Consider the following 27,765-nt stretch of genomic DNA (forward strand, 5'->3'; position numbering starts at 1 on the left):
GCACTCAGAGTTATCAATTTATAGTATAAGCTACTCATGCTATCAAAGATGCAGGAGGAGAAACTCCTACCTTTTTTTCAAAATTTTCCTCTTCCTACCAAGATAAGAACAGAAATTCTATTAGTTCAAGGTCTTCTATTAATATTCTGGAATAAGCAGGCAGAATTGTGAAAGGTTCTATAAACCTTTAAATTGCGATTAGCTAATCAGAATCATTGTTCAGTGATTATTATCTTTTATTAAATGACCACTGAATCAGAATGTTCATACTGCTTTTCAATTAAAATGTAGAATAGCCAGAAATGACTCAATAGCGTACAATGCAGCAGCAATATGACCCAGTGAAGCAGCCATTACCCAGAGGTAATTGACCACTTAAGAACTTAAGTTAACTTCTTGATGCAGCCAGTTATTTCTCCTAATGTCATTTCTACATCAGGAGAGGCTTTTCCTACAGAAAGAGCACTCGTAAACAATATACACTGCAATAGGGCGTTCAAGATAAAAACTGCTCATGATTTTTAAAATTCCATCAAATCATGATGCTATTTTTCCCCCTATCATTTGTTAGGAATTCATACAATATCCTAGAGGAAGAAGGGGACAGCAAAATAAAGCCAACATGTATAGCTCAGAATATGATTGGTAAAGGATTTTCTTTTAAATTAAAATGTATTTATACACATGCTCAGATACACATAAACCCAGCCGTCTAAAAGATCAAGGCAATTGGTGGCAAAATAAATTCAGTCCATCAATTAGTTCATGCATAACAGTATGCGCTATTTGGCTATTTCTCTCTCTCTCTCTCTCTCTCCCCCTCTCACAGAATTGACAGAATTATCCTTTAAATTCGTTGTTGTTGTTCTGTGAAAAGTGGAGACTAAATACACCAAGAGAGGATGGACTCGCTAGCTACTAAAGAGTTAAGTTTTCCATAAGAAAGAGAAACACAGTTAAATACTACATCACAAATTACCATTTTTATGTCACCACCCCACCATGACTTTAGCACTAAGCCTGCTACATCTTCACACTCTCATTAGGATATAATGCATATTCATGGTCCTGATTATATAGCCACTTTCTTGACTTGTTTTAATTGTGCATAAAGACACTGTGACAGGAGACCTGACCTTTTCAAGATCATTTTCTCTCCATTCCTTTTCACAAAGCTATTAACTTGTCTCCTTCCCAAAGATTGCAATAATTTATTTCCCATTAATAAAAAATTCCTGGTGCCATGCAAATTAAAATTTATTCAGCAAATAGAATTCTTTGGATTATTTTCTAATGGTTTTAAATACTTCCAGCTTAGGAAGAAAAATAATATTAATGGGTACAGGCTGAGTGGATAATTGCATACATTGCAGAAAAATGAATATACAACCGATGCTGTAGCTTACCTCACATCAATTACCCTGAAGAGTTTCTTTACTTCTTTTTTCAAAAAATATATTAAATAATTTATTTCAGGGGGTATCATTATGGTCTTGAAATTATCCCTATTGTATGAAAAGCTCAGCAACTTACACGTATAAACAACATATATTGGTATAAGAAAACCAGACCAAGTTAAAAAAAATGTGTGTAGGTGTAAATGAGATTATTTAAGGGGGTCACTTAGCTAAAGTGGCAACTGAATTGCAATATAACGTGAGTAAGGGCATAAATGAGAGGCAGAGAATTGGATTTCTTTTCTTGCTAAGTGGCACCTGCCTTTCTCTTTGTAATCAAGAGTACCCCATGAGAGAACCAAATTTCCAGGGGATGTTGCTTTTGGACCTCATTATCCTGAGAGAAGTTAACTATATCTTCTTTATGCTATGCATGTTTTTTCTTTTTGCATCTTATGGGAATGTGATAAAACTCAGCCATTAAAATATTTATACACAAAATGTTTTAGACTTAAGGTGCTGTGGGTAGTACATAATAATTACTGTCAACCTATTTGCCCCATATAAAAATAATATCAGTGCTTAAAAGATGACATTTCAACTTTGAGCCATCATAAACATAACTCTTTCTGGTTCTTGACATACTAATTGTGTTGGACAAGAGAGATTAGAAAGCCCAAGGGAACACTGGGAGTTCGACATTTTCCAATGGAAATAAAGCTCTTTTAGTGTGTGTGTGTGTGTGTGTGTGTGTGTGTGGTTTTTTTTTTTTTTTTTTTTTTTTTTTTCCCACAGTCTGGGAAATTAGAAAAGGAAGGAATGGGTAGTCAGTCTACTTAGCCTGCCAGCTGGGGCAGTTTTTCCCCCTAAATAGAAGACTTCAATGTCTGATCCAAGTTAATTTTAAAGACTTTTCTTTCCTACTCTCTCTCATAATACAAAAGGAAAAAGAAAGCTAGAGGAAGAACTGATATTTTGAGGCTTCACAGTTTACAGTGAGATTTTACCCTGATTACTTTGTTGGACCCTCAGGATAATTCTTTGAGCCAGGTAGGATAATTTTTAAGGTCCCATTTTACAGACTAAGAAACTGAAAGCCCGGGGAAATGAAACTATATGTTTTAAACCAAAATTCTGTGGCCCTCATTAAGTCCCTAACAAATTAGGTCCAATAAGCTAGACTTATTAGCCCCCGTAGCAATGGCTTTTGCCTGGGGCAATATTGCCCTCCTGGGAATATTTCCCAATGTCTGAAGATATTTTTAGTTGCCACAATTTGTGCATGTTTTGTAGGGGGAGGGAGTGCAATTGGCATCTAAAGCGTAGAGACCGAGGATGCTGCTGAACATCCTGCAGTGCACAGGACAGTGCTCCCTAACAAAGAATTATTTGGTTCAATGTGTCAACAGTGCCATTGTTGAAAAATTCCTCTCTATAAATGTGGGATTTTTTTTAAAGTAGGTGGAAACAACAGTCTAAAGAATATACTTTATGGACATCTGCATTCTTATTTCGATTGGAAAGTGTTGACAATGACTCTGCAAAGCAATAAAAATAAAAGTGGGAGAAAACCAAAGGCAATCAAACAGAACCAGAAAAGAAATGCGAAAACAGCCCTGAAGAGGAAATAAATTCTGGCAGAAAAAAAATAAAAACAAAGGAGTGAAAAGGGTAAATGTTTTAAGAATCAAGAAAGGTCCTAGAACACACAATGGATGAAAAAAAATTTTTTTTAATTCATTCCAAAATAAAGACCAAAGATAATGTGAATCACTGACAGCCACGAGAATGGAGATGCCTGATTAATTTCCTGAGTAGTCCAGTAACTGGAAGTACTATTAGGTGAAATCATTTGAGAAATGAATAGAAGGATAGGAAAGAAATTCTAGGAAATCCTTAATGCAAGATACAGTGTCAGCGTTACAGGTCCCCAAAGCTTGAGAAATAGAGAAAGAGAAAAAAGAGGAACTAACCAGCTTACTAAGAAAGGGAAACGTGGAAAGTTAGCTAAAATAGGAGTTTAAACTCAGCACAGAGAGTTCTTGCAGTGGGAGTTGATCTTCCTCAATCTGAAATATTTATACGCTGTGTATTGCAGTCAGTTTAGCTAGAAGAGTATTGTTTACCCTGTTCAGTCATTTTAATAAAACAAAGAACTGCAGAATATTCTGCTGTTTTGAGAAACTTAAAGCTGTCCCGTGATTTCCAATCTTACTAGGAAATTAAAATGAACAGAGCTTAATACAAATAAGGTGTGTATATGTTAAGCAGGACAGACCTAGTTTTGTTGTAAGAAAAGCATTCTCAACAAAGTGCAGCCTCAGCTATACCTTCATTGCTTCCTAGCCATCTTGTTGAACACTATGAGAAAATGTGAGGAACGGCTGATGAAAGACAAGAAGTGGAGGAGTCAGAAAACCTGAGAAGAGGTTGGGCACCTGTAATCCCAGCATTCTGGGAGGCTGAGGCAGGCAGATCACTCGAGGTCAGGAGTTCAAGACCAGTCTGGCCAACATGGTGAAACCCTGTCTCTACAAAAAATACAAAAATTAGCCTGACATGGTGGTGGGTGCCTGTAGTCCCAGCTACTTGGGAGGCTGAGGCAGGAGAATCGCTTGAACCCAGAGGCCGAGGTTGCAGTGAGGTGATATCGTGCCATTGCACTCCAGTCTGGGCAACAGAGTAAGACTCCATCTCAAAAAAGAAAAGAAAGAAAAGAAAAGAAAAAAAAGAATAGAAGAAAACCTGAGAAGAGAAGAGAATATGAAGTGTGATATAGTTAGGATGTTTTACCTCATCAAAGCTCATGTTGAAATTTGATCCTCAATGTTGGAGGCGAGGCTAGCAGGGGGTGTTTGGGTTACAGATGTGGATCTCTCAAGAATGACTTAGTGCCATTCTTCTGGGATTGTGTGAATGCTTGCTCTTAGTTCTCAGGAGATATGGCTATCAGTGAGAGTCTGGCACTCTCTTCTCTCTCTTTTCCTACTTTCTCACCACATGATCTTTCCTGTTTCCTTTCCCCTTCTGCCATGAGTGGAAGCAGCTTGTAGCCATCACCAGAAGCAGATGTCGGTTACATGCTTGTTGTACAATGTGCAGAACTGTGAACCAAATAAATCTCTTTCCTTTATAAATCACCCAGCCTTAGGTATTCCTTTACAGAAAAGCAAAAACACAAAGCCCACCCCTAGCTTTACTGGCTTATGCATTGCAAAACTCCCAAACTTTTCAAAGATCGCTTTCTTATTTGCCAAACTGGGATTTATAACACTATATCCAGGGATAGTGTTAAAAATATTTCATAACCAATGTAGTATGGGTTCTGACCAAACAGAATGGACACAGCTGAAAACAACCAACATAACCAGACCAGCCACTAATTATCAGCCCTGCCGTGCTCACAGAATTCTGAAGATAATTAGGTACTTTTATTTGTTCATCATTTATTCATCTATATTTTGTTAGGCTCGTGACGCCGTACTATACACTGGGGATAACTTTGAAGATATAGTCCTGCATTTTCAGCATCTGCTGAATATCTGGCTAGCTGCAGGTACCTAAAACAAGACTAAATCTACCACTTTCTCTGAAAAATCAGTTCCTCTTGCCTTGCTTTTCAGAATGACACTGTTAACATCTCTCTGTTGCCCAATACTAAAATGGTAAGATCATCATTAAGTCTTTCCTCTCAGATCCCATATCTAATTCCTAGCCAATTCCATTTTTCTCATTCCTTTCTAGGGCCTACACTGATTTAAACTATTTTGTCTTCTGCCTGGCTTTCTCCAGTAAAGGCCTACTAGGTCTCCCTCCCTATAGTATCTTCCCAGTCAATCCTTCCTCAGCTGGCTTCCAGATCACTTGCTTTGAAGCATAGCTCTTTGGTCAACCATTTTCTCTAAACTCTTACTGAGTGAAATATAAACTCATCACTTTGACATTGAAGGCACTTCACACTTGATGCTAAGCCTGCATTTGTAATCTTATTTCTGACTGTCCCTCACGTGCCAAGCACCCATCAAACATTGCTTATTTATGCTATATCCCATTTCTAGGCTCTCTGCTTTCGGTCCTGTCACCCATCTTCCTGATTCCTTGCTTTATTCAACTGTCAATGTCTAAAATTTCTACCCTGCAAGACACATTGTATCACCTTTTTTGTTTTGTTTTGCTTTGTTTTGTTTTCTAAGAGGGATTATTACCTTCTGAAATTAACTTGTTGCTTTAGTTTGGATGTTTGTTCCTCAAGCCTCATGTTGAAATTTGATCCCCAGTGTTGGAGGGTGGGGGTCCAATGGGAGGTGTTTGAGTTGTGGATGAGGGTCCCTCATAAATAGATTAATGCCATGCGGGGGATTCCAGGGGAGCTCTCACTGTTAGTTCCTTTGAAAGCTGGTTATTATTAAGAACCTGGAACCGTGGGGCATGGTGGCTCATGCCTGTAATCCCAGCACTTTGGGAGGCCGAGGCGGGCCGATCACGAGGTCAGGAGATCAAGACCATCCTGGCTAACACGGTGGAACCCCGTCTCTACTAAAAATACAAAAAATTAGCCAGGCATGGTGGCGGGCACCTGTAGTCCCATCTACTCGGGAGGCTGAGGCAGGAGAGTGGCGTGAACCCGGGAGGCGGAGCTTGCAGTGAGCCGAGATCCTGCCACTGCACTCCAGCCTGGGCGACAGAGCGAGACTCCGTCTCAAAAAAAAAAAAAAAAAAAAAAAGAACCTGGCACCTCCTCCCCTCTCTCTTGCATTCTCTCTTTCCAAGTGCTTGCCTACTCCCCTTCACCTTCTTCCATGAGTGAAAGCAGCCTGGCACCCTCACCAGAAGCAGATGCTGGCACCATGCTTCTTGTACACCCTAAAGAACTATGAACCAAATAAATATATTTTCTTTATAAATTACCCAGCCTCAGATATTCCTTTATAGTAACACAAAAATGAACTAAGACACTTGTTCACCTATTCTCCTGCATGGTTATAAGACCCTTTGTCTTTCCTCCTCTCCCACCTTACCTAGACTATAAACTACAGAGGAGCAAAAACTTAGCACATAATAGACATTCAGTAAATATGTATTGAGATAATGAATGAATGAGTGATTTGCTACACCCTTCTAAAGACTTTCTTAACTCGTCGGACACAATTGCCTGAATTCCCATTCAACTTAATCTGTGTCTGCCTTTTTGGGGCCTAGCTCTAGATTCTCACAGTGTAGTGCTTTTATCATCTCACCAGTCGTTACTTCTAAGAGTGATCAAAAACCACACCCAAAAGTCAATAAAATAAATAGTTCTCCCCGCAACTACAAATTACAGTGAACATAATTTTGATTGACCATGATGTTTTTCTACCTATATTATCTCAATATTGTTGCTTAAATAAAACTCTGTGACTTTAAAAAATATATAACTTTGATGTTAAAAAGAAACCTTAGCATTAGCCCATTAGCACAAAAACTCATTTTCTTCTGCACCTTGATGAAAGTAGATTAAAAAACAAAAATTAAAACTGAAAGTATGTAAACCCCACTATGTCTCATTTGCTGTGTTAATCAAGGCCGCAGGAAGACGTTTCTGCTGCCATTAGCCTACGTTTTCATTTTCTGTTTCTATCTTATTTTCTCATTCCTTGTATTCTATGCCACCCATCTGAGCCTTTGATAATTTTTCAGGGTAAAAATTAACCTTATTCAAACATAAAACACTTTTGTTAATTGTAGTGCAGTAACAGAATCATTGTAAAGCTACGTAGAATAACTTGTCTTATTTTTACTTTTTTTATGAATTAAAATATACATGTTACTATTTAGCAAATTTGCAGACTATATGCAAGTAACTACACTAGACAGTACATACTAAGTGCCAAATCAGTGGCACTGACAATGAATAGTTTAATAGTGCTCTAATGATTGATTTCCAAATGAATCAGGCATGAATTGATGCTGTAAAGTTCAGCAGAAAGAGAACTCTGACCTGTATTATTCTGAAAGAGACAGCTCTGCCCTCACAAATCTTTTTAATTTACCTACATTTTTATCACATTTCAAAATAATTCCCTATTCATCTCCCTTTCTTCTCTTTATTTTATCACAACTTTTGACTCATTGCTAGATTTTGTATTAGTAGTAACTAAAATGTTTGTTATTGAAATTGATGTAAGAAATGCTGCAATGACTTAGCAGATCTGCTTGGGAAATTTCTTGCAGCAAAGGCAAGGCTACTACAAGCCATTTTTGCAGAAAGTGATTTTAGCAATCACTATTCAGATGATGCCATGGGATTTTTTTTTTTTTTTTTCCAGAAAGGCTCTTATTGGTGCTGTAATTTATGTGACCATTTAAAAATATTGATTATTGCCTAGTGGTGCTAGAGATACAAATGTAGAAATCAGGATTGAATTATGAATTAGTTCGTTGAATTTTCATGCTGTGGATGCATATCTGCTTAATTAAATAGAAGTCAAGTACTCCTAAGTGAGACACTCTTTCAGCTTTGCCTGTCAAAAAAAAAAAAAATAAATAGCAAAGAGTTTTTTTTTATGAGGAGGAAAAGTAGTATATAGTATACAGGCTTCAGATATTGGTCAGCCTAAAGCACAGAAACACCCCCATGTAATTTGATGTACCCAGCTGAGTTACTATTGCTTGAGTTCCACTTTTAGCTCTGCTGGGAATTGTCTTAGCACTTCCTGACGTACCTGAATAATGAGGTTGTTGCACCTGTGAAGTAATCATCACACAACTCACCACCACCCATGGGATGCTCAGTGCAGCAGATGTGCCTGCTCATCATCGACTGGTGGGCTGTCCTCCTCCTTAGACCTCCAGCTTCTTCTCTTCAATGCAAACATGTTATTTAATCAAATGAAGACTAACTTGGCAAACAGCATAAAATTCATCTGCACCTTCTTCAAATGAACACTGAATACAAATTTCCCCACCTCCACTTTTCTGTTTAAAATGTGGAATGAGTATAAGAAGGTCATATCCATGGGCACTGGAACTGCTCTGCTAAAGAGGAAAGGCATGGGAAAAAAAAAGAAACTGACAGAAACACCTGTGTGTCAAAATCTCTTTGAAAAGCGAATTCACAAACAATAAAGTCATTTTTCTTTTTCACCCTGAGAAAATGGCAACTTAGTTTAACATAGAGTGATATAAAAATTTTCCTCTGGGTGTCATGAAAACTTTCCACATATAAAATATATGTGTATATTGGAATGTTTTTGGACTCCAGGACATGAACAACTTCATTGTAAACTTAATTTTCATTGTGCACACATAGAAAATAGTGATAGCTCATGTTCACAATGATGACTTCAGTAGTTTTACAATAATTTCACTTTGTGTGGTAGATTTTGATTGTGGTGACTGTTAACCCATTCTGAATTTCAGAAAATTGACTCATAATAATGTATGGATGGTTTATGTGGTAGTTCTGAGTATTAAATATCTGAATTTGCCCCCCACCCACCCACCCATTATAATCTTATTCTAATTGGAGAGGTTGGAAAGTTAAAAACTACATTTATTATGCTGCCTCACAACCATGGCCCTGGCTGCAAGTCAGTTTCTACTTATTACACTCAATGGGATATTTGGAAGGTAAATTTGAGGGGAGGTCCCCTTCCCTTATCTCTAGGCTAGAGGTTATCCAAGTGTGGTCCTTGGACCATCTATAAACCATCACCTGGCAACATCTTAGAAGTACAAATTCTTGACCCCACTCCCAACCTACTAAATCAGAAATTGTCCAGCAATTGCTGGGAGGGTTCAAAAATCTGTGTTTTAACAAACAAATAACAAGATGAAGAATACTGGAGGTGTTTCTGCACAACATTCCACTCTCCATCTTCTGGGGTGATGAGAAGCAGTAGCAGCAGTCACATCTTCTTGATCTGACTTTCTAATTGAAAAGGAAGGTGCTCATTTTCCTGTTGTTTTGAGTGTAAGAGGCAACTGTACCCCCCAACATTAGTATCTTTTGTTCATCAGAGTCCTAGAAGCAGCCTCAAAGGGAAGAGATGCCCTAGTAAGTCACCAGAATTGTTCTGGATGTCATTTGAGAAGGACCAACCTAGAACTTGCTTCTCCAATTGTCCTGTAATCTCATGAGCATGTGCCTATATTAAGTACTTTCTGCTTAACATATCTAGAATGGGATCTGTTTCCTATACCGGACCATGATTGAGATATTTGCTGTGACAATTTTAAAACATGACCCCCAAATTCTCTAAAGCTTTTGCATCGTGTCCTCCCCTTGAATTTGGGCTCCATGGTTGCTTGACTAATAAAATACAATAGAATTGACACTGTGCTCAGGTTTTAAGAAATTGGCAGCTTCCAATTTCTGTCTCTTGGGAAACTAGCTCTTGTAACCTAGATATCAGTCTGTGAGGAAGGGAAGACAGACAACAGCCAGTACTAACTCACCAATCATGTAAGTGAACCATCTTGGAAGTACATCCTCTAGCCTCAGTCAAGCTGCCCCAGATGATGGCACATCAAATGGAGATGAACCTTCCCTGCTGAGCTCTGCCCAAGTAAGAGACTCATAAGCATACATTTCCAAAAAAAAAAAAAAAAAAACTGTTCAGTTAATAGCAAATGCCATCTTGCAGCTTAATGTCTAATATTCCTTGATTTGCTTTTCTTTTACTTTTAATGCCAGGATTTTGTGATGAACATCACACTTGAACAAACTGCAACTAATTGACTGTGAAGATTGGTCTCTCTTAGTTGGGCAAAGACATCATAAGACCTTGCTGCTGTGTTAAGCCACTAGGTTTTGGCATGGTCTGTTATGCAGCAATAGATATCTGGAACATTTTCTAAACCCAAATATGTGTAGAACAGGAATGAAGATGTGAAATCTGGGCTAAAGTGTTGTCTTAGTTTGAATTCCACTAAAGTGGACCAACATGTGAGCTGGTAGGGGTATGAAGTTAGGAACATGGTAGAAGGGGATTTTAAAGACAAGACACCCTTCCATAAGTTTTTGCATCACATCACAGAACCAGTTCTAATATTTTCCCGAAGTCTGGTTACTTAGTAATGCCATGTTTTCTGCCACAAAGGCAACTATGTAATAGAGGGAGTGCTTGATTTTTTTTTTTTTTTCCTGCTTTTAGTTCATTTAAGTGTGAATGTCCATTACAAAACCCTGGAATTAGGGATAATAGCAAGCAAAACAAGGAACATCAAGCTTCTTAAGCCAGCAAAATGGCATTTGCTATAACCTGAACCACTTCACAGCACATGTCTTACAATGTCACATCTTCCCCTGGCGGGATCTGGCTTCCTACTGGATTCTTCTTTATAGACCACCATCTTACACATTTTCAAGAAGGTATGTTCATCCTCTTTTACAGGCAAAGGAACAACAGTGCAGGGAGGTTTGTTGATTGTAATACATTGAATATTTAATAAGTGAATAAAATGAGGTGCCCTGCCCTGGTTTCTCTGCCTCCTGAGCAATAACCAATTAAACGGAACACAGTAAAGTAGAGACTTGGCGATTCTTAGAGATTTTTTCTATTTTTTCTTACAGTTTTTCTTAGTATAATCAAGCAATTTAGACAACTCAAGAATATAATAATTAAACTATAAAGTATTACTTTAAAAAATAGTTCTCACATATTTGATCTTCATAAAAACTCTATGAAATGGATAGGGCAAGGATTGAGCTTCATTTTTTTTTTTTTTTTTTGTAATTTAGAATAATAAGTCTCAGAATGTATAAGTGATTTGTCCAAATCAATGTTTGACCTGAATTATGTTTCGATTATGAACAGGGCGTAAGTTTTCTGAGTAATTTCTAATTTTCCACTGTGAAGGCATAACAAATAGGTCATTTTAATACCCTTTATTAACAATTCATTGTTCTATATTTTAATGACCTTTCCTTTGAATTTTTTTATTTAATTCTGTTATCTACATCTTTATTCACTAAAGTCAAGGATTAAGCATAATAATCATTTTGAACTCCTCATTTTTTAGATTAAAAAATTATAAAACCATAGAATTTAAGACTTGGAAAAGATCTTTGAAAAAACCCATCCCAGTGTCCTTTTTACAATTAAAGAAACTAAGGTTTGGAAGAGTGAAGTGACTTTTCATAGGTCATGGTTAATTTATGCAGAGTGGGATCTAGGACTCATGTTTTCTGCCTTTTTGTCTCACCCCCATGTATACACTGTTTTCTTAACTATTGTCTAGAACCATGCCTGTCACAGTGTGGGGCCTCTAATGTTTATTGAATAAATAAACAGTATCAGCGCTGACTTTGTTTCCATGATAAGCTACTTGAAGGCAGGGATTATGCTTTATTTACTTTGTATTTTCTACAATGCCTAGGACAGATTTTAAGCTCAAATCAAATACCCTAAAAGACTGGTTGAATTTGGTTTGAAAACAAGAATGACAGCAGCATACGTGTGGTGTACAGTAGTAAGCCATTTTCTCTCTTTGTTCCCTCAAGAAATTTGCATTTTAATGGATGCTCTCTCCATAAGTACTTTCAGTTGTTACAAAATAGTAACAACTAAGGTTTGTATGTCTTCTTCCAAATTGCTTTCCTGTACATGCTTTTATTTGGTTCTGTCACAACCGCAGTTGTTCCCTTTATATGTAAAGGGAGTACATTTTAGAGAGGTTAATGGATTTGTTCAAAGCTATACAGGGAAGACATGTAAAGCCAGAAATTTGAACTTAGGTTTTATGCTCCAGAAGTCAAGTTCTTTTCAGGTCCTGTCTGAACCAAGGGATCACCAGAAGATCACCCATTAGGACAATGAACGAAGAAACAAGAAGTCATGTGCGAAAAATTGCTTATCAAACATAGTCCATAACCTTAGGTAACCTTTGATGTTCCTAATTTGTTCTAAAAAAAAATCCGGTTTGAGACAGTCCCAGGAGGAAGAAAAAGGGTATAAACAGATACTTTTGATATTCTTTTTTATGTAGTATATACTGCTCTTTGTTCCTAAACACTCCAATGCAATATGGGAATCCTAAGTCTCCTTAAGCACCCAGACATTGCAAACTATGTCGTTATTGAATATAGATATTCAATTCAATTTGAAACAGGAGATAATATATTATGTAGGTATTAGATTCCAGTCAGATACTTTTTTTTAACAAAATAAAAGTGTGAGAATACTAGTTCACAGTTTATATGTTGCAGGAGTATTGCTTTCATTTCTTCCAGAGAATAAATAGGTTCACATCCGTGTTCCATCTACTATGTCGTTATCAGTTTATTTGCAGTATATAATAAAACCCAAGGAGACATCTCTTTTGTTCACAGTGTGACTCTCTGCAAAAGAGAGAATGTATCTGTTGGCCAGTCAGATATTCCAGTGGAGAAGGGCTGTCATTAAAATCTTGCATACTATCAAGTGGGAAAGCAGACTTATATTGCAATTACTTTCCTATTAGCTGCTGCCCATTGCTCCTGACAGGTATAAATTAGATCTCGCTAGGTTGCCTACAGATTAATGAGTTCCAAAATTGGCATTCAATTGTTTAGGAGTGAAAGGCAGAAAAGGGAGGTAGATGCAAAATCTTTATACACCTGTGATTAGAAGATATTTTCTTTAATTTCATATTTTTTTTCCTTCCTCAGTATCGCTTGGGTGATAACTGACACTACTATCCGAGGATTCCTTTCTGCACAGCAGAAACTTGCAGCTGAGGCGAGGCCAGAATTAATAATTTGCGTGAGCAAACACACAGCTGCTGTTTGTGGAGAGAGATTCTATTAACGAACAGTGAATTCTCATAATTAGCCAAGCGGTTTCTGCAGCTGCCCGCCTGACCCCCAGACTACACAAATTGTGGGTGGTGTTCGGCCTCGAAATCAATCTTACCTAATTACTATAAGCATGTTCCTCCAGTCCTAATGACTGCAAAAAATTAGACATTTCTTACTCATTCAAATGCTCTTCTTATTAGATTTTCCTTTGTACCTAAATTTATATTTGTCTATTAGCATTTCTAAGAGTGTACAGGTGTAGTTACAAATCAGACTCAGAGGAGTATAATTCATGTTCCTGCAAGCATGCACCCGCAAATGTCTGCTGTGCAAGCAGGAGCAAGATCTGTGCTCCCTGAAAGCATCGTTTCCCAAACAGCATTAGAGAACACACTGCGGGTCAGTCGTTATTCAAAGCCCAGTTTCTCTTGTACCTTTAGGTCCCTTTTCACTCATCTGCCATCCTTTCTCTCTTCCCCCATCTAACTCCCCAAAACTCTATTTAATTAAAAAAGAAGACATTGTGTATACCACAGTAAGCCCTGACCTCATGGGAGCCAGTTTTCTGTTAGTCATTCTGTCACCTTGAAATCAAACCAACTTGTTTGACATTGATTTGCCTGTCAAGAGTGTGGCCAAGTATCCCAGCCTCAATATTGTCCACCCACACTGCACCAATTTGTAAGACATGCCTAACATTAGTTTGTACAGGCAACTCACTACATTTTCTCTGCAGAAGCAATTTTTTGAACAAAGTCTCTCTGTTGCCTGGAACATACTGCTGACATATAGTCCACAATAAGTAGGCACTGGGATTTGTGTTTGCTGCTAAAATATGAGCATGTGCCCATATCCTAGATACACTTCAGTTACGGTCAGTACTTTTTTTTTTTTTTTTTTTTGAGGCGGAGTCTCACTCTGTCACCCAGGCTGGAGGGCAGTGGCGGGATCTCGGCTCACTGCAAGCTCCACCTCCCGGGTTCACACCATTCTCCTGCCTCAGCCTCCTGAATAGCTGGGGCTACAGGTGTCCACCACCGCGCCTGGCTAGTTTTTTGTATTTTTAGCAGAGACCAGGTTTCACCGCGTTGGCCAGGATGGTCTTGATCACCTGACCTCGTGATCCACCCGCCTTGGCCTCCTAAAGTGCAGGGATTACAGGCGTGAACAGTCAGTACTTTTTTACTGAACATTACAGAACGTAAGAGTGCTTATGGTGAAGTAACATAATTACATTCAAGCAGTGTGATCTACAGTTTGGGGCATGAACTCAAGTTTACACTTAGAAAATGAGGCTTGGGTTTTCCACCATGAACATCATCATTAAGGTCTGAGATGAAGTCCGAGTAAGCACCACTGAAACTATAGCATCCCTTTGATCATGTATCAGCCCATTCAGTATTGACTTAGTTGTCTTTCTCATCCATTCCTTTCCCTTCTCTACTTCTTTCCTTCCTTGCTGTCTTCTTTTATTCAGTGCCTATTATCTGCACTGCGTTCTATTCTGGGTCCTAGGTAGATAGTAATGAACAGAATCAGTGTGGTTTCTCACCTCAGGGTGCTTCCACTTGGGAGGGAGACACAGACAATAAATATGTAAATAAATACATATGTATATAATTGCTAATTGCAAGGCAGCACAGTGTTATTTAAAGAGTGCCATTTCTGGAATCAGATTTTGTGGGTTCAAATCCTAGCTCTGAAATTTATATGCTGTTTGTGGACAAATTATTAAAACTTTTCATGCCTCAGTTTCTTCATTTTCATCATAGGGATAATAAAGGTGTGTATACTCATATGGTTATAATGAGAATTAAATAAACTGATCTCTCCAACAAACTTGGAACGTGGTCTGGTATGTAGTAAAAACAAAATACATTTTAGCTGGTATTATAATTGTCATGAAGCAAAAAGCAAAAGCTTCTGTTTGAAATCACAGATGCCTGTGCCTATATGTCTATAGTAGCACTATTCACAATAGCAAGATATGAAATCAACCGAAGTGCCCATCAGTGGCTGATTGGATAAAGAAAATGTGGTACATATACACAATGGGGTACTATTCAGCCATACATAACAATGAAATAATGTTTTTTCATAGCAACATGAATGGAATTGGAGGCCATTATCTTAAGCAAAATAACTCAGAAACAGAACCTCAAATATGGCATGTTCTCACTTATAAGTAGGAGTTAAATAATGCATATACATGAACACAGAGTATGAAATAATAATCAGTGGAGACTCGGAAGAGTGAGGAGTAGGGTGTGGGGATGATGAGAAATCATTTAATTGGTACAATGTATGTTATTTGGGTGATGGATACCCTAAAAGCCCTGACTTCACCACCACACAATCTGTGCATGTAACAAAATTACACTTGTAATCCATAGATGTACACAAATTAAAAAAAGGAAAATTAAAAAAAAAAAAAAAAAAAAACTAGGGAAAGCTGTTTTAAACTGCATAGGAAGGGAAATCCTTTTTCTAGAGCCAACGTTAAGCAGAGTCTTCAAGGTCATCTTTTGAAGGTGGTCGAGCTGACCACACAGGGTATGACACATTCTTCTCAGCAGTAGGAGCAGCCTATCAAAGGCCCTGGGGTAGGACCAATTTGGTGTGTTCCAGGAACTGAAAGAAGGCCAGTATGGTGAGGAACCCAACACAGAGGAGATTAGAATAGTTGAAAGATTAAATGCTCCAAAGGGGAAGAATCTGGAGTGCTTTTAAATATCCTTTTGAGAAGCCAAAGTCATAATTCCCTGGTTATTATAAACTCCATTAGAATTTCTTGGTCTAAAGATGAGAGAAAACAGAATCCTGCAGCATGATGCTTTGAGAAAAATAGATGTGCTCTGATGAAGCAGGCAGTCAAGTTTGTTTCTTCTTCATCAATCCCCAGGCCCATTTGCCTTAACAGCAGCTCCATTAAAAAAAAATAAAACTGTTTGTGTAATGAAGTCAAGAGTTGCAAACCTCATCAGAACTCAGAGGAAAAGAAGAAAAAGAATTTTGCAATTCAGACTTAGTGAACTTAGGGGGGCAGAAAATAGAACACCTCCACCCCCACTGCAAGTCTTATGTTAGCACTGACATTTGAGTTTGAGTCTTCAGAGTGACCTTGACGTACCTAGGCATAATGGATATAGGAAGGGCTACCTTACGAATCTCAGGTAAGGAAAAGGAGTTTCATATTGCAATCAGAAGGACAAGAAATGAAAGAGCACAGGCTTCCAATTGCTTAGGCCAGGAACAATCAGGCACTAACAAATGCTGATATATAACTGTTCTGCAAGGGAAAGACCACAGCATTATAACTACTTAATGCATCTCTCTCTCAGCCTTGGTGGCTTGGGGGTCCAGGTAAGGTTATTTCCTGTGGCTGTATGAGCAGAATAATGCAATATATTTTAAAACAGACTGAAGCTATTCATCCAAAGTAATTAATTTAGCATTAAATGTATAGGCAGTATTATGTAATGTTTTAAAGTATATGAACATTCCAAAATTGCCAATTCATATTTGGTCAGAAGCCAAGACTAGCTCTTTAAAGCATAATTTAACTAACTTTTCAGTAAATAGTGGTAAGATAAGGGAAATTAGTCCTAACACTTCCTCTGTTGGAGGTAATCTAGGATCCAAGTTGCATCGTGATCTGGCTCCCTTCTACCCAGAGGACTGGATATGAATGAGGGTGGATGGCAATCAGGGCCATGACTGCCTCCTGGGACATACGTTTGTGTAGGAGACATTTAAAATGTATTTTTGGCTGGGCGTGGTGACTCACGCCTGTAATTCCAGTGTTTTGGGAGGCTGAAGTGGGAGGATCACTTGAGGCCAGGAGTTTGAGACCAGTCTGGACTACATAGTGAGACCTCATCTTTATAAAACATAAAACATAAAAATTTCACTGGGCACGGTGTCATGTGCCTATAGTCCAGCTGCTCAGGTGGCTGAGAAGGGAGGATCACTTGAGCCCAGGAGTTCAAGGCTGCAGTGAGCTATGATAACACTGCACTTTGGGCAACAGAGCAAGACACTGTTCCAAAAAAAAAAAAAAAAAAATTCTATTGCTGGCTGTTGTATCTGTAATTCAAAGCTAGTACCCAATGTTCCAGGGATCATCTTAAAGTGCAATTTCTGCACTTCCATTGGAATCACTTGAAATGCACTCAGCTAAAACGCAGATTTATAGTCCCACCACTCACTGTCTGAACCATAACCTCAGGGGGGTGGGGCAGAAGGCTGGCCCAGGAATTCCCCATGATTCTGATTCTCACTTAAGTTTAAGAATACTGGTTAAGACTAGAGGATCATGTTCATAAGATTTACCCCAGGACGTAAAGGAGATTCAATCACAAATTTAAGGGCTTCTCTGTATGTCATAGAGATTTTTAAATTTTTATTAAAAAAATATATTTGAGTATATAATTTTCCAAATTCAAATTTTAAACACACCTACACTCATTTTATGTGAGTATTCATATAGTAACTGCTATTCTGGGTAAAAATAATTGAGCCATTCAGAAACAGTTATTGGGTCTTTGCCACTTGAGCTGGTCTGTTCTGTGCCAATTATTACCATGCCTCTAACATCATGGATTCTCCAATGCTAGCCCCTAATACAATGCCTTGCACCAAGCAGTTCTCAGCAATTATTAGTTAAATTGAAACTGAATGCTCAAATCTGTGATTATTTGATACCCAAATTAGAAACTGGATGTTTCACTGCTTCATTCATTTTATAACTTAGAAAAGAGCTGTGTAAGCCACAATGCTTTCTCACAAACTATGTGATTTGTCAACTCATTCATCCAATCCCGAGCCTGTCTTTATTTTAATTAAAGGTGATGATAACCTCAACATGTGCTGAGAGCAGGAAATAAATAATTGTTGTAAATGTGTTTGGCTGGGCACATATAAATACATCTAAATATATAGCTAATAAATGTTATCCATATTTGGTGGTTGACTCCTTTTGGATAACTGCTAGCTTGATGATTAGGAGCAGAAACATTTATGTATTAATACTTTCCCCCATATATTAAATGCCTGTAATGAACTTTGGGAAGACAGTTCAGGGTTCCCATGTCTAAAATTGAGGCACATTGTGAATGCTTTAAGGTTTCTTCCACAAAGGATTTCTTAACTATTAAGGGGAAAGAAAAGAAAACATACTGAAAGCGATGAGCTCTCTTCTCAGGAAACGCACGTGTAAAATTCAGTTGACTCACATATAGATTCTCCCTGAAGTCCATCCAGGGGGCTCAGGTTAAGACACTTGCATTAAAATGTAACTATTCTTCTTGGGTGCTTTTATTCATTAGCACATTATTGATCCAGTCAATCAACATTTATTAATAACCCCTTAGTACTGGGAATGCTAAACTCTGAATAGACAATAAGACATGGCCTCACATTCCAGAAGTTTACAGTTTAGTGGTAAGGAAAGGTTATAATGTCTTAGTGAATGGAAAAGAGCCGTGGCACAGAAAAGGGTAGGCATTTGTGGGTCATCATGAATCCAGGGAGGCTTCTAGAGAAGATAATCCTTGAGGGGTATTTTGATGGATAAATAGAAGTCTTCCAGAAGGGTGGGGGAAAAGTCAGGATGAGGCAAGAAGAAAATTCCAGGGAGAGAATGGCTTTAGAGGCAGAGAGCATGGTTAAGGTTATACTGAGAAAGGCAGGGGTAGTGGGGTGAGGTGTGGTAGGAGGAAGAGACCATATTGGAGAAATTGGTGGACAAATCATTAAAAGCCTATCCACCAGGCCAAAAATTCTGGACTCTTATCTGGAAGAGTTGAGAATGCACTGGGGAAGATTTTAAGCACTAAACAACAAATTCAGCATTGCATTTTAAAATCTTTGTGAATTCTAGATTGAAATGAGCAAGATGAGGATTAAGGCAATTGGTTTAAGGATATCACAAACAACTCCCAGAAATGAAGACTGGAACTAAAGCCGTGGGAGTGAGGCTGGAGAGATGGCGATAGATTATAGGTAGCCTAACAATGTTGAATTCATCAGTCTGGATTAGTAATTAGATGTGGACTCAGAGAATGGTAAGTATTTTAGAAGGACTCAGTTTTAAGACCTGAGTTGGGGGCAACTTGGTGGATGGGTTGATAGTGTTCAGTGAGATTGCAAATGAAGAAGGAGTAGCAGATTAGAGACGGGATGGAGAGCAATAATGGGTCTAAGATATTGGCAAGTAAGAGAAGATAGAAATAACAAGAGTGGCTAAGATAATATGCAACTTAAAAGATATGAGGACAGAAGAGGATCAAAGGTGAAAACCTGGATAATGGCTTCATTTATGGAGTGGCCTGAGGAGGAAGAAATCACAAAGGAGATAAAGCCAGAGATATAAAAGGAACATCAGGTTTCATGGAAGACAATGGAGAAGTTTCGAAAGGATGGTGTGGTTAATAGTACAAATGCTTCAGAGTAACGTAAGATATAGGCAAATGGGAGTCCACCCATTTTCAAAGAAGAGAGGTCATTGATAATCTTGAATAAAATGGAGAAAAGTATTCTGCCAGTTCTTCAGGCACTGAGAATCAATGCAAGATATACATCAGTGTCTGATACATAGTAAGTGCCTTTATACCTGTGTATTTCTCTAAGAAATTTTAGGTCTTTGACAGTTCTGGAAGCAATTTAGTTTATTTCCGAAGATTCATTATTTTATTTTGTAATATATCAAATTCATATGATTTGATAAGCAGATATTTTATTTTGTTATTTATTTATTTATTCATTTTGAGACAAAATCTTGTTCTGTTGCCTAGGCTGGAGTACAGTGCCGGGAACACAGCTCACTGCAGCCTCAATCTCCCAGGCTCCAGTGATCATCCCACCTCAGCCACCCAAGTAGGTGTGCACTGCCGTGCGTGGCTAATTTTTAAATTTCTTGTAGAGATGAGGTCTCTGTATGTTGCTCAGGCCTGGTCTCAAACTTCTGAGCTCAAGTGATCCTCCCACCTTGGCCTCCCAAAATGTTGGGATTGCAGGTATGAGCCATCACTCCCGGTCAGCAGATATTTTAGACCCTAGTGTTTGGGAAGAGATTACATACTTTTTAATATACTTAAAACTCTTACTGACAGGTAAGATGATAGTTAAAAGTTTTCTCCTGTGTTATTATTAAATTATTATCAGAGGTATTTTTTTGAAATTATATAACCATATTATTTTAGTTAGGGAGTATAAGAACTTAAATTATGTGGTAAATGACTTATGAAACATCAGTTTTTTTGGTAATTAAAGAATAAGCATTTAAGATGTCTTTGGTAGAGATTAAATAAAAGATAACAGCATCTTCTTCATAAATTTGATGTTTTGAACATCAAAAATTGGAACTTCCATTTAACTCCAAATTGGCATAGAGAATGATATTCACATTTGAGTTACTTTCAAGGTTAGAGAGATTTATGCCAGGGCACCAAGACCTAAGTGAACCATCACTTCAGATGTAATAAAATATCCAAAAAAACAAAAACTAGAAAGCTAATAAATGCATAATTTATGATTAAAAGGAACTATATCATTTTGTTTCATAGTATCACTCACAGTATTAATGAAAAAGTTCTTGCAAGTCATTAATTTTCCCCTTTCTAAGATTATAAACAGGGAACTTGATTTTCAAGTCACATTTATTTGGTTTTCCATCTATTGTTATAGCATGTGTATGTGGGTATGGACGTCATTATTTACATATGGTAGCTGCAGCTGTTCTGGGAACTTTCCCTCTTTTCTCTCTTCTGCAGTACCTGACTTCTCACTCTCTGGAGCTCATATACCAAGGAAATACAAAGTTCTCAGAGAGAAAACTCCTAAGGAGGTATGTATTACAAATAACTGGGAGAGCTTTTATTAGGTTGGTGCAAGAGTAATTGCAATTTTTGCCATAAAAGTAATAGCAAAAACACAATTACTCTTGCACCGATCTATTAAAACTACTGATACCTGTGCACCAATCCTAGAAATTCTGGTACATTTTGTCTAGGGCAGGCCTTGGGCACTGAATTTTTTTGAAAAGCTTCCCAGATGGTTTTAATGTGCAACAGGATGAAGAGTCACTGTGCTAGAGGTTTCTTGCATTTGTTCCTCAAAGGGAAGAATTTACCTCATGGTGATATCAGTTGGATTGAGATATGGGTAATGCTGCTGTGCCGTCTCCGGTTTTCATCAATGTAAAAAACATACTCACTTCAGACTTATGCAATCCTTTTCACTTTTATCTTTTAAAATTCTTTCAATTATAATATACAGAAGATTCAAAGATACACTATCTAGATAAACTTTTACTCTTAAGGAATTAGTGCCAATTTGTCTAAAAATCTTAAGGTGATAGTTCTTGTTCAATACTGAAATCCTAGTTTGTATGTACGTTTATACGTGTGTATATGTGCATAGGGTATATATACTTATAAAAGCTATTATGGTGCAAGTTTTGCCAACATTATTTCTGCAAGAATTTTGTGTTGTTTCTGCAAGAGGATTTTGGTTAGTGAATTGAACACTAATGGCAGCATTAAGCTACGGTTTTATAGTTAAAATGAAATGTCAAAGTTTTTAAATAGTTCACTCTTGAGATAATGCTATTATAAAGGACTCAATAAGAAAAAAATGGGCCGGGCGCGGTGGCTCAAGCCTGTAATCCCAGCACTTTGGGAGGCCGAGACGGGCGGATCACGAGGTCAGGAGATCGAGACCATCCTGGCTAACACGGTGAAACCCCGTCTCTACTAAAAAATACAAAAAACTAGCCGGGCGAGGTGGCAGGCGCCTGTAGTCCCAGCTACTCGGGAGGCTGAGGCAGGAGAATGGCGTGAACCCGGGAGGCGGAGCTTGCAGTGAGCTGAGATCTGGCCACTGCACTCCAGCCTGGGCGACAGAGCGACACTCTGTCTCAAAAAAAAAAAAAAAAAAAAGAAAAAAATGAATGACCAATGGAGTTCGGCTTATGATCATTTGAAAGAAGTCTCTGGGGAACAACTACAGGCACACCTTGTTTTATTGCACTTCTCTTTATTGAACTTCACAGCTATTACATTTTTTACATATTGAAGTTCTGTGGCAACCCTGTGTTGAACAAGTCTATCGATGCCATTTTTTCCAACAACCTGTGCTCACTTCCTATCTCTGTCACATTTTGGTAATTATCATAATATTTCAAAATTTTTGTTATTATTATATCTGCTATGGTAATTATTATATCTGCTAATTAGTGATTTTTGATGTTATTACTGTTTTGGGGCACCACAAACCACACCCATATAAGATGACACTTCACTGATGAATGTTGTGTGTATCCTGACTGCTCTTCTGGCCAGCCATTTCCCTATCTTTCTCCCTTTTCTTAGCCTCCCTATTCTTTGAGGCACAACAGTATTGAAATTAGGCCAATTTATAACCCTACGATGGCCTCTAAGCATTTGAATGAAAAAGTCACACATCTCTCATTTTAAATCAGAAGCTAGAAATATTTAACCTTAATGTGAGGAAGGCAGGTCAAAAGCTGAGACAGGCCAAAAGGTAGGCCTCTTGGGCTGAATAGTTCGCCAAGTTGAGAATACAAAGGAAAAGTTCTTGAAGGAAATTAAAAGTGCTACTCCAATGAACACATGAATGATAAGAAGGTGAAACAGCCTGAATAGAGAAAGCTTTATTGATCTAGATAGAAAATCAAACCAGCCACAGCATTCCTTTAAGCAAAAGCATAATCCAGAACAAGGCCCTAACTCTCTTCAATTCTTTGAAGGCTGAGAGAGTTGAGGAAGCTTCAGAAGAAAAATCTGAAGCTAGCAGAGGTTGGTTGCTGAGGATTAAGAAAATAAGTTGCCCCCATAACATGAAAGTGCAAGGTGAAGCAGCAAGTTCTGATGGAGGGAGTTAACCAGATCTAGCTAAGATCACTGATGAAGGTAGTTACACTAATAGCCTTCTTCTAGAAGATGACATCTACGACTTTCATAGCTACAGAAGAAAAGAAGTCAATGACTGGCTTCAAAAGTTCAAAGGACAGGCTGACACTCTTGTTAGGGGCTAACGCAGCTGATGACTTGAGGTTGAAGTCAATGCTCATTTAACATTCTCAAAATTCCAGGCCTCTTAATAATTATGCTAAACTTACTCTGCCTGTGCTCTACAAATGGAACAACTAGGCTTGGAAGACAGCACATCTGTTTACATCATAGTTTACTGAATATTTGAAACACCCTGTTGAGACCTACTGCTCAGGAAAAAAATGATTTCTTTCAAAATGTTACTGCTCATTGACAATGCACCTGGTCTCCCAATAGCTCTGATGGAGATGTACAAGGAGATTAATGTTTTCATGCTTGTTAACACAGCATCCATTCTGCAATTCATGGATAAAAGAGTAACTTTAATTTTCAAATTTTATTATTTAAGAAATACGTTTTGTAGCAGGGCACAGTGGCTCATGCCTGTAATCCCAGCACTTTGGGAGGCTGAGGCAGGCAGATCATGAGGTCAGGAGATCGAGACCATCCTGGGTAACATGGTGAAATCCCATCTCTACTAAAAATACAAAAAATTAGCCAGGCATGGTGGTGGGTGCCTGTAGTCCTAGCTACTTGGGAGGTTGGGGCAGGAGAATGGCATGAACCTGGGAGGCAGAACTTGCAGTGAGCAGAGATCATGCCACCACATTCCAGCCTGGGTGACAGAGCAAGACTCTGTCTCAAAAAAAAAAAGAAAAGAAAATATGTTTTGTAAGGCTATAGCTGCCATAGATAGTGATTCCTCTGATGGATCTGGGCAAAGTACATCGAAAACCTTCTGGAAAGGATTTATCATTCCAGATGCCTTAACATTGTCATTCATGGGAGGAGGCCAAAATATTAACAACAACAGGCATTTGGAAGAAGTTGATTCCAACCGTCATGGATAACTTTGAGGGGCTCAAGATGTCAATGCAGAAAATAACTGCAGATGTGGTGGAAATGCCAAGAGAATTAACAATTAGAAGCAGAGCCTGAAGATGTGACTGAATTGCTGCAAGCTCATGATAACACTTGAATAGATGAGGAGTTGCTTCTTAAAATTGGGCAAAGAAAGTGTTTTTTTGTTTTGTTTTGTTTTGTTTTGTTTTGTTTCCGAGATGGAATCTATTCGTGATGAAGATGGTGTGAACATTGTTGAAATGATAAAGCAGGGGCAAGGTTTGAGAAGATTGATTTCAACTAAGAAAGAAGTTCCGCGGGTAAAGTGCTATCAAATATCAATGCATGCTAAAGAGAATTTTTTTTTAATAAAAGAAAGAGTCATTTGATGCAGCAAACTTCATTGTTGTCTCATTTTAAGAAATTGCCACAGTCACCTCAACCTTCAGCAACCACCACCCTGATCAGTCAGCAGCCATCCACATCAAATTAAGACTCTCCATCAGTGAAAAAGATTATGATTGTCTGAAGACTCTGATGATCATTAGCATTTTTTAAAGATTTTTTTGTATTAAAAAATTAAGATATGTATATATTTTAAGACAGGGGTGTCCAATCTTTTGGCTTCCCTGGGTCACATCGGAAGAAAAAGAATTGTCTTGGGCCACACATAAAATACATTAAAACTAACTAGCTGATGAGCTAAAAAAAATTACAAAATAATTTCATAATGTTTAAATAAAGTTTACGAATTTGTGTTGGGCTGCATTCAAAGCCTTCTTGGGTCACATGTGGCCTATGGGCTGTGGGTTGGATAAACTTGTTTTAAGACATAATATACATTAATAGGCTATAATATAGTGTAAACATAGCTTTTGCATGACTTTTATATGTACTGGGAAACCAAAGAATTATACGACTCACTTTACTGTGATATTCACTTTATCGTTGCGGTCTGAAAATGTAACCAGAGTATCTTCAAGATATGCTTAATTGGCTTTTGTTTGTCTGTTTGCCTATGTTTTTCCTCATCTGAGCAGAAAGAATTTTAATTATCATTCTCTTTTCCAGAGTTTCCTCATACAGGGCAATGGGCATCATCTACTTCTGGGCTAGCAAGGATAGCTTCTCCAGGCATATCAGCCATAACTTCTCTACAAGTTAGGGGAGGAAACATTTCCTTTATCTTTACTTTTTCAGTGTTACTCAAAGCACCATACCTTTCCTGCTTCTCATACTGGAGGCTGAGTTCAACAAGTTTCAGGAATCCTTTAGGGGCTGCAGTGTGAGAATATGTTGTTCACACTAAAAATATCTGTAATGCAAACAACTACCGATTAACCTAAGAGTAATTTGTTGCGTTAGATGTGGATGTTTGCTTCGCAGATTTGTACACTAGGCAGACATTTGTGCATGAAAATCAGTTTTCTGTGATGTTTCATGGCAAAAAAAAAAAAAAAAAAAAAAAAAAATTCTTCCCTGGCCATGAGAGATGAATGCTGTGTTACGTGTACACTGCTTTAGGCTTCAGGGCAGTGTAGGATTTCATAAGATCTATGAAGTCTTTTTTTTCTTCACTCTCTCTCTCTTTATTAATGGGAAATATTATAACTTATTGGGACCTCATCTGATAGCCTTTCTTTTAGTGGGGAGGGGTGTTAAAACCAATAGTATTTAATGATGGGAGACATGGCCTTGGGCTAAAGCATTTTAATTATGTGGGCAGACCAACATGTATCCTTCATTTTCTTCCATCTGGATTAAAAAAAAAAATTAAGCAAAGCAAGATAGGGAACTTTCTGTGCATATATTCCAATCTCTAAAAATTCTGATTTCCTTTTTTCTAAATTATATAACACGAATTCTAAAGACCTGTTTAAACTTCCCTAAACGAGTTATGATTTGATCTCATTTTGGGGACCATTAGATGAGCAACAGGATTTTTATTAGTATAGTGGTAATTTTCATTTTTCTCTCCTTTTGTTTTCAGTATGGACTTGCCTTCCTACCAATGGCATGTTTAAGAAAAATTTTGTTGATTTTGTCTCCTGCTTACATTAAATAAGACATAATTGAAAAACATATTTTTAGATTTTATACAATGTATCCATAATGTGATTCTAGTTGGGTTTGAAGAGAAAGCCATATAAATAAAAACCAAGCTGAGTAATTTGAGCTATTATAGATGTCATAACTCCCCCTGGGTTAGTGAAGTGGGTTTGAATGAGCTAGCACCCATTTAAGTTCTTGGTACATGGAGCATGAATCTTTGAGACCCATGTTTGTTTACACATGAAAAAACAAAATACTATTTCCGAGGGAAAAATCACAACCATCAAAAAGCTTTTGGACATCAAATAGATCTTAAAAATCAACAATTTGATGAGTTAACTCAAAATGAATCAGAAACATATGGATTAAATTTCTCTTACCAAACACATGGGTTTAAAAGGAAAAGAGAACTTAGAAAATGTGTTTTGAGTTTCCTCAAACCCAAAACGTTTGAAAAATAATATAATTTGAAGCAATCGGTGGATTCAAAATGTGCTTGACTTCTCCCAATCTTGAGTACTCCCACTCACTGAGTCTACAATGATAATGTTTTATTTTTCAAATGAACAACAAATACTATGGGAAACTGAGCTACTCCTGGATCTGCCTGCACATCTGAACAATGGGGTTGAAATTGTACAGCAAGTACTCTTTATAATTACTAGGAATTATTTTGAAAGGTCTATAGAATATAACTCAGTTTTTTCTTTAGAATACATTTTATTTTCAAACTGGAATTAGCGTAAAAGGAGGAATTAAATTTTTCTAATGGTTTCACATGCTTCTTACTGTTCTGTGGACTGGAATCAAACAACTTTTAAAAGAATCCTGTGCTCAGATTGTTTGCATAAGTACTCAAGGTGATACTCATACTTTTAACCGTGAGGAAATGTCATACATCATGTTAAACATGAAGTTCTTGGCTTATAGCCACGTTTTTATGCCATTTTGAAAAGTATTTGGTTTCTGAATTAGTACTAAAATAACAAAATTGAAATTACATTTTGTGCTTGCTTACATCTGATGCGTGGATTTTTATCTGTATTGAACTAAGATAGAGATTGATTTTTTTTTGTTGTCTTACAACACTACTGAACTCATTGACCCACTGAATACTTCACACTGTTTACCTTTATAACAACCCCAACTACTATTGTTAGCTTTATGAGTCAAAGGGGAATTTTGTATTCAGATTATGTGTCTTGTTAAAAGAACCATGGGATTGTCTTTACCCAAAACAAAGACAAATACTGTCATGCTTCTTTTAACAACCTTCCATTAGCTGTGGCAGAATCTATGTACTAGAATGCACTGTGAAGACACAAGGGAGACCTCAAGGTGATGTGGGCTGGGGTGTGGTGGATAAGAGCATGAATCAAGCTCGCTTAATTCAAATCTTGGTTCCATCACTAGTCTGTGACCTGCAGTGACATCCTTAACCTTTTCAAGCTTTTTTTTTGTTCATTCGCAAAATGAGGATAATAATAATATTTATCTCATGGAGATTGTTGTGAGTATCAAATGAGATAATACATGAAGAATTCTTGGAATAGAATAGTAAATAGCTATGAAATTAAGCGATTAGCTTTTAATATTACCAATAATGGAAAGAACCTGGGTTATAGGAATTAAATGAGCTAAC

This window comes from Macaca mulatta, chromosome 8, assembly GCF_049350105.2.
Source record: "Macaca mulatta isolate MMU2019108-1 chromosome 8, T2T-MMU8v2.0, whole genome shotgun sequence".
Taxonomy (NCBI): domain Eukaryota; kingdom Metazoa; phylum Chordata; class Mammalia; order Primates; family Cercopithecidae; genus Macaca; species Macaca mulatta.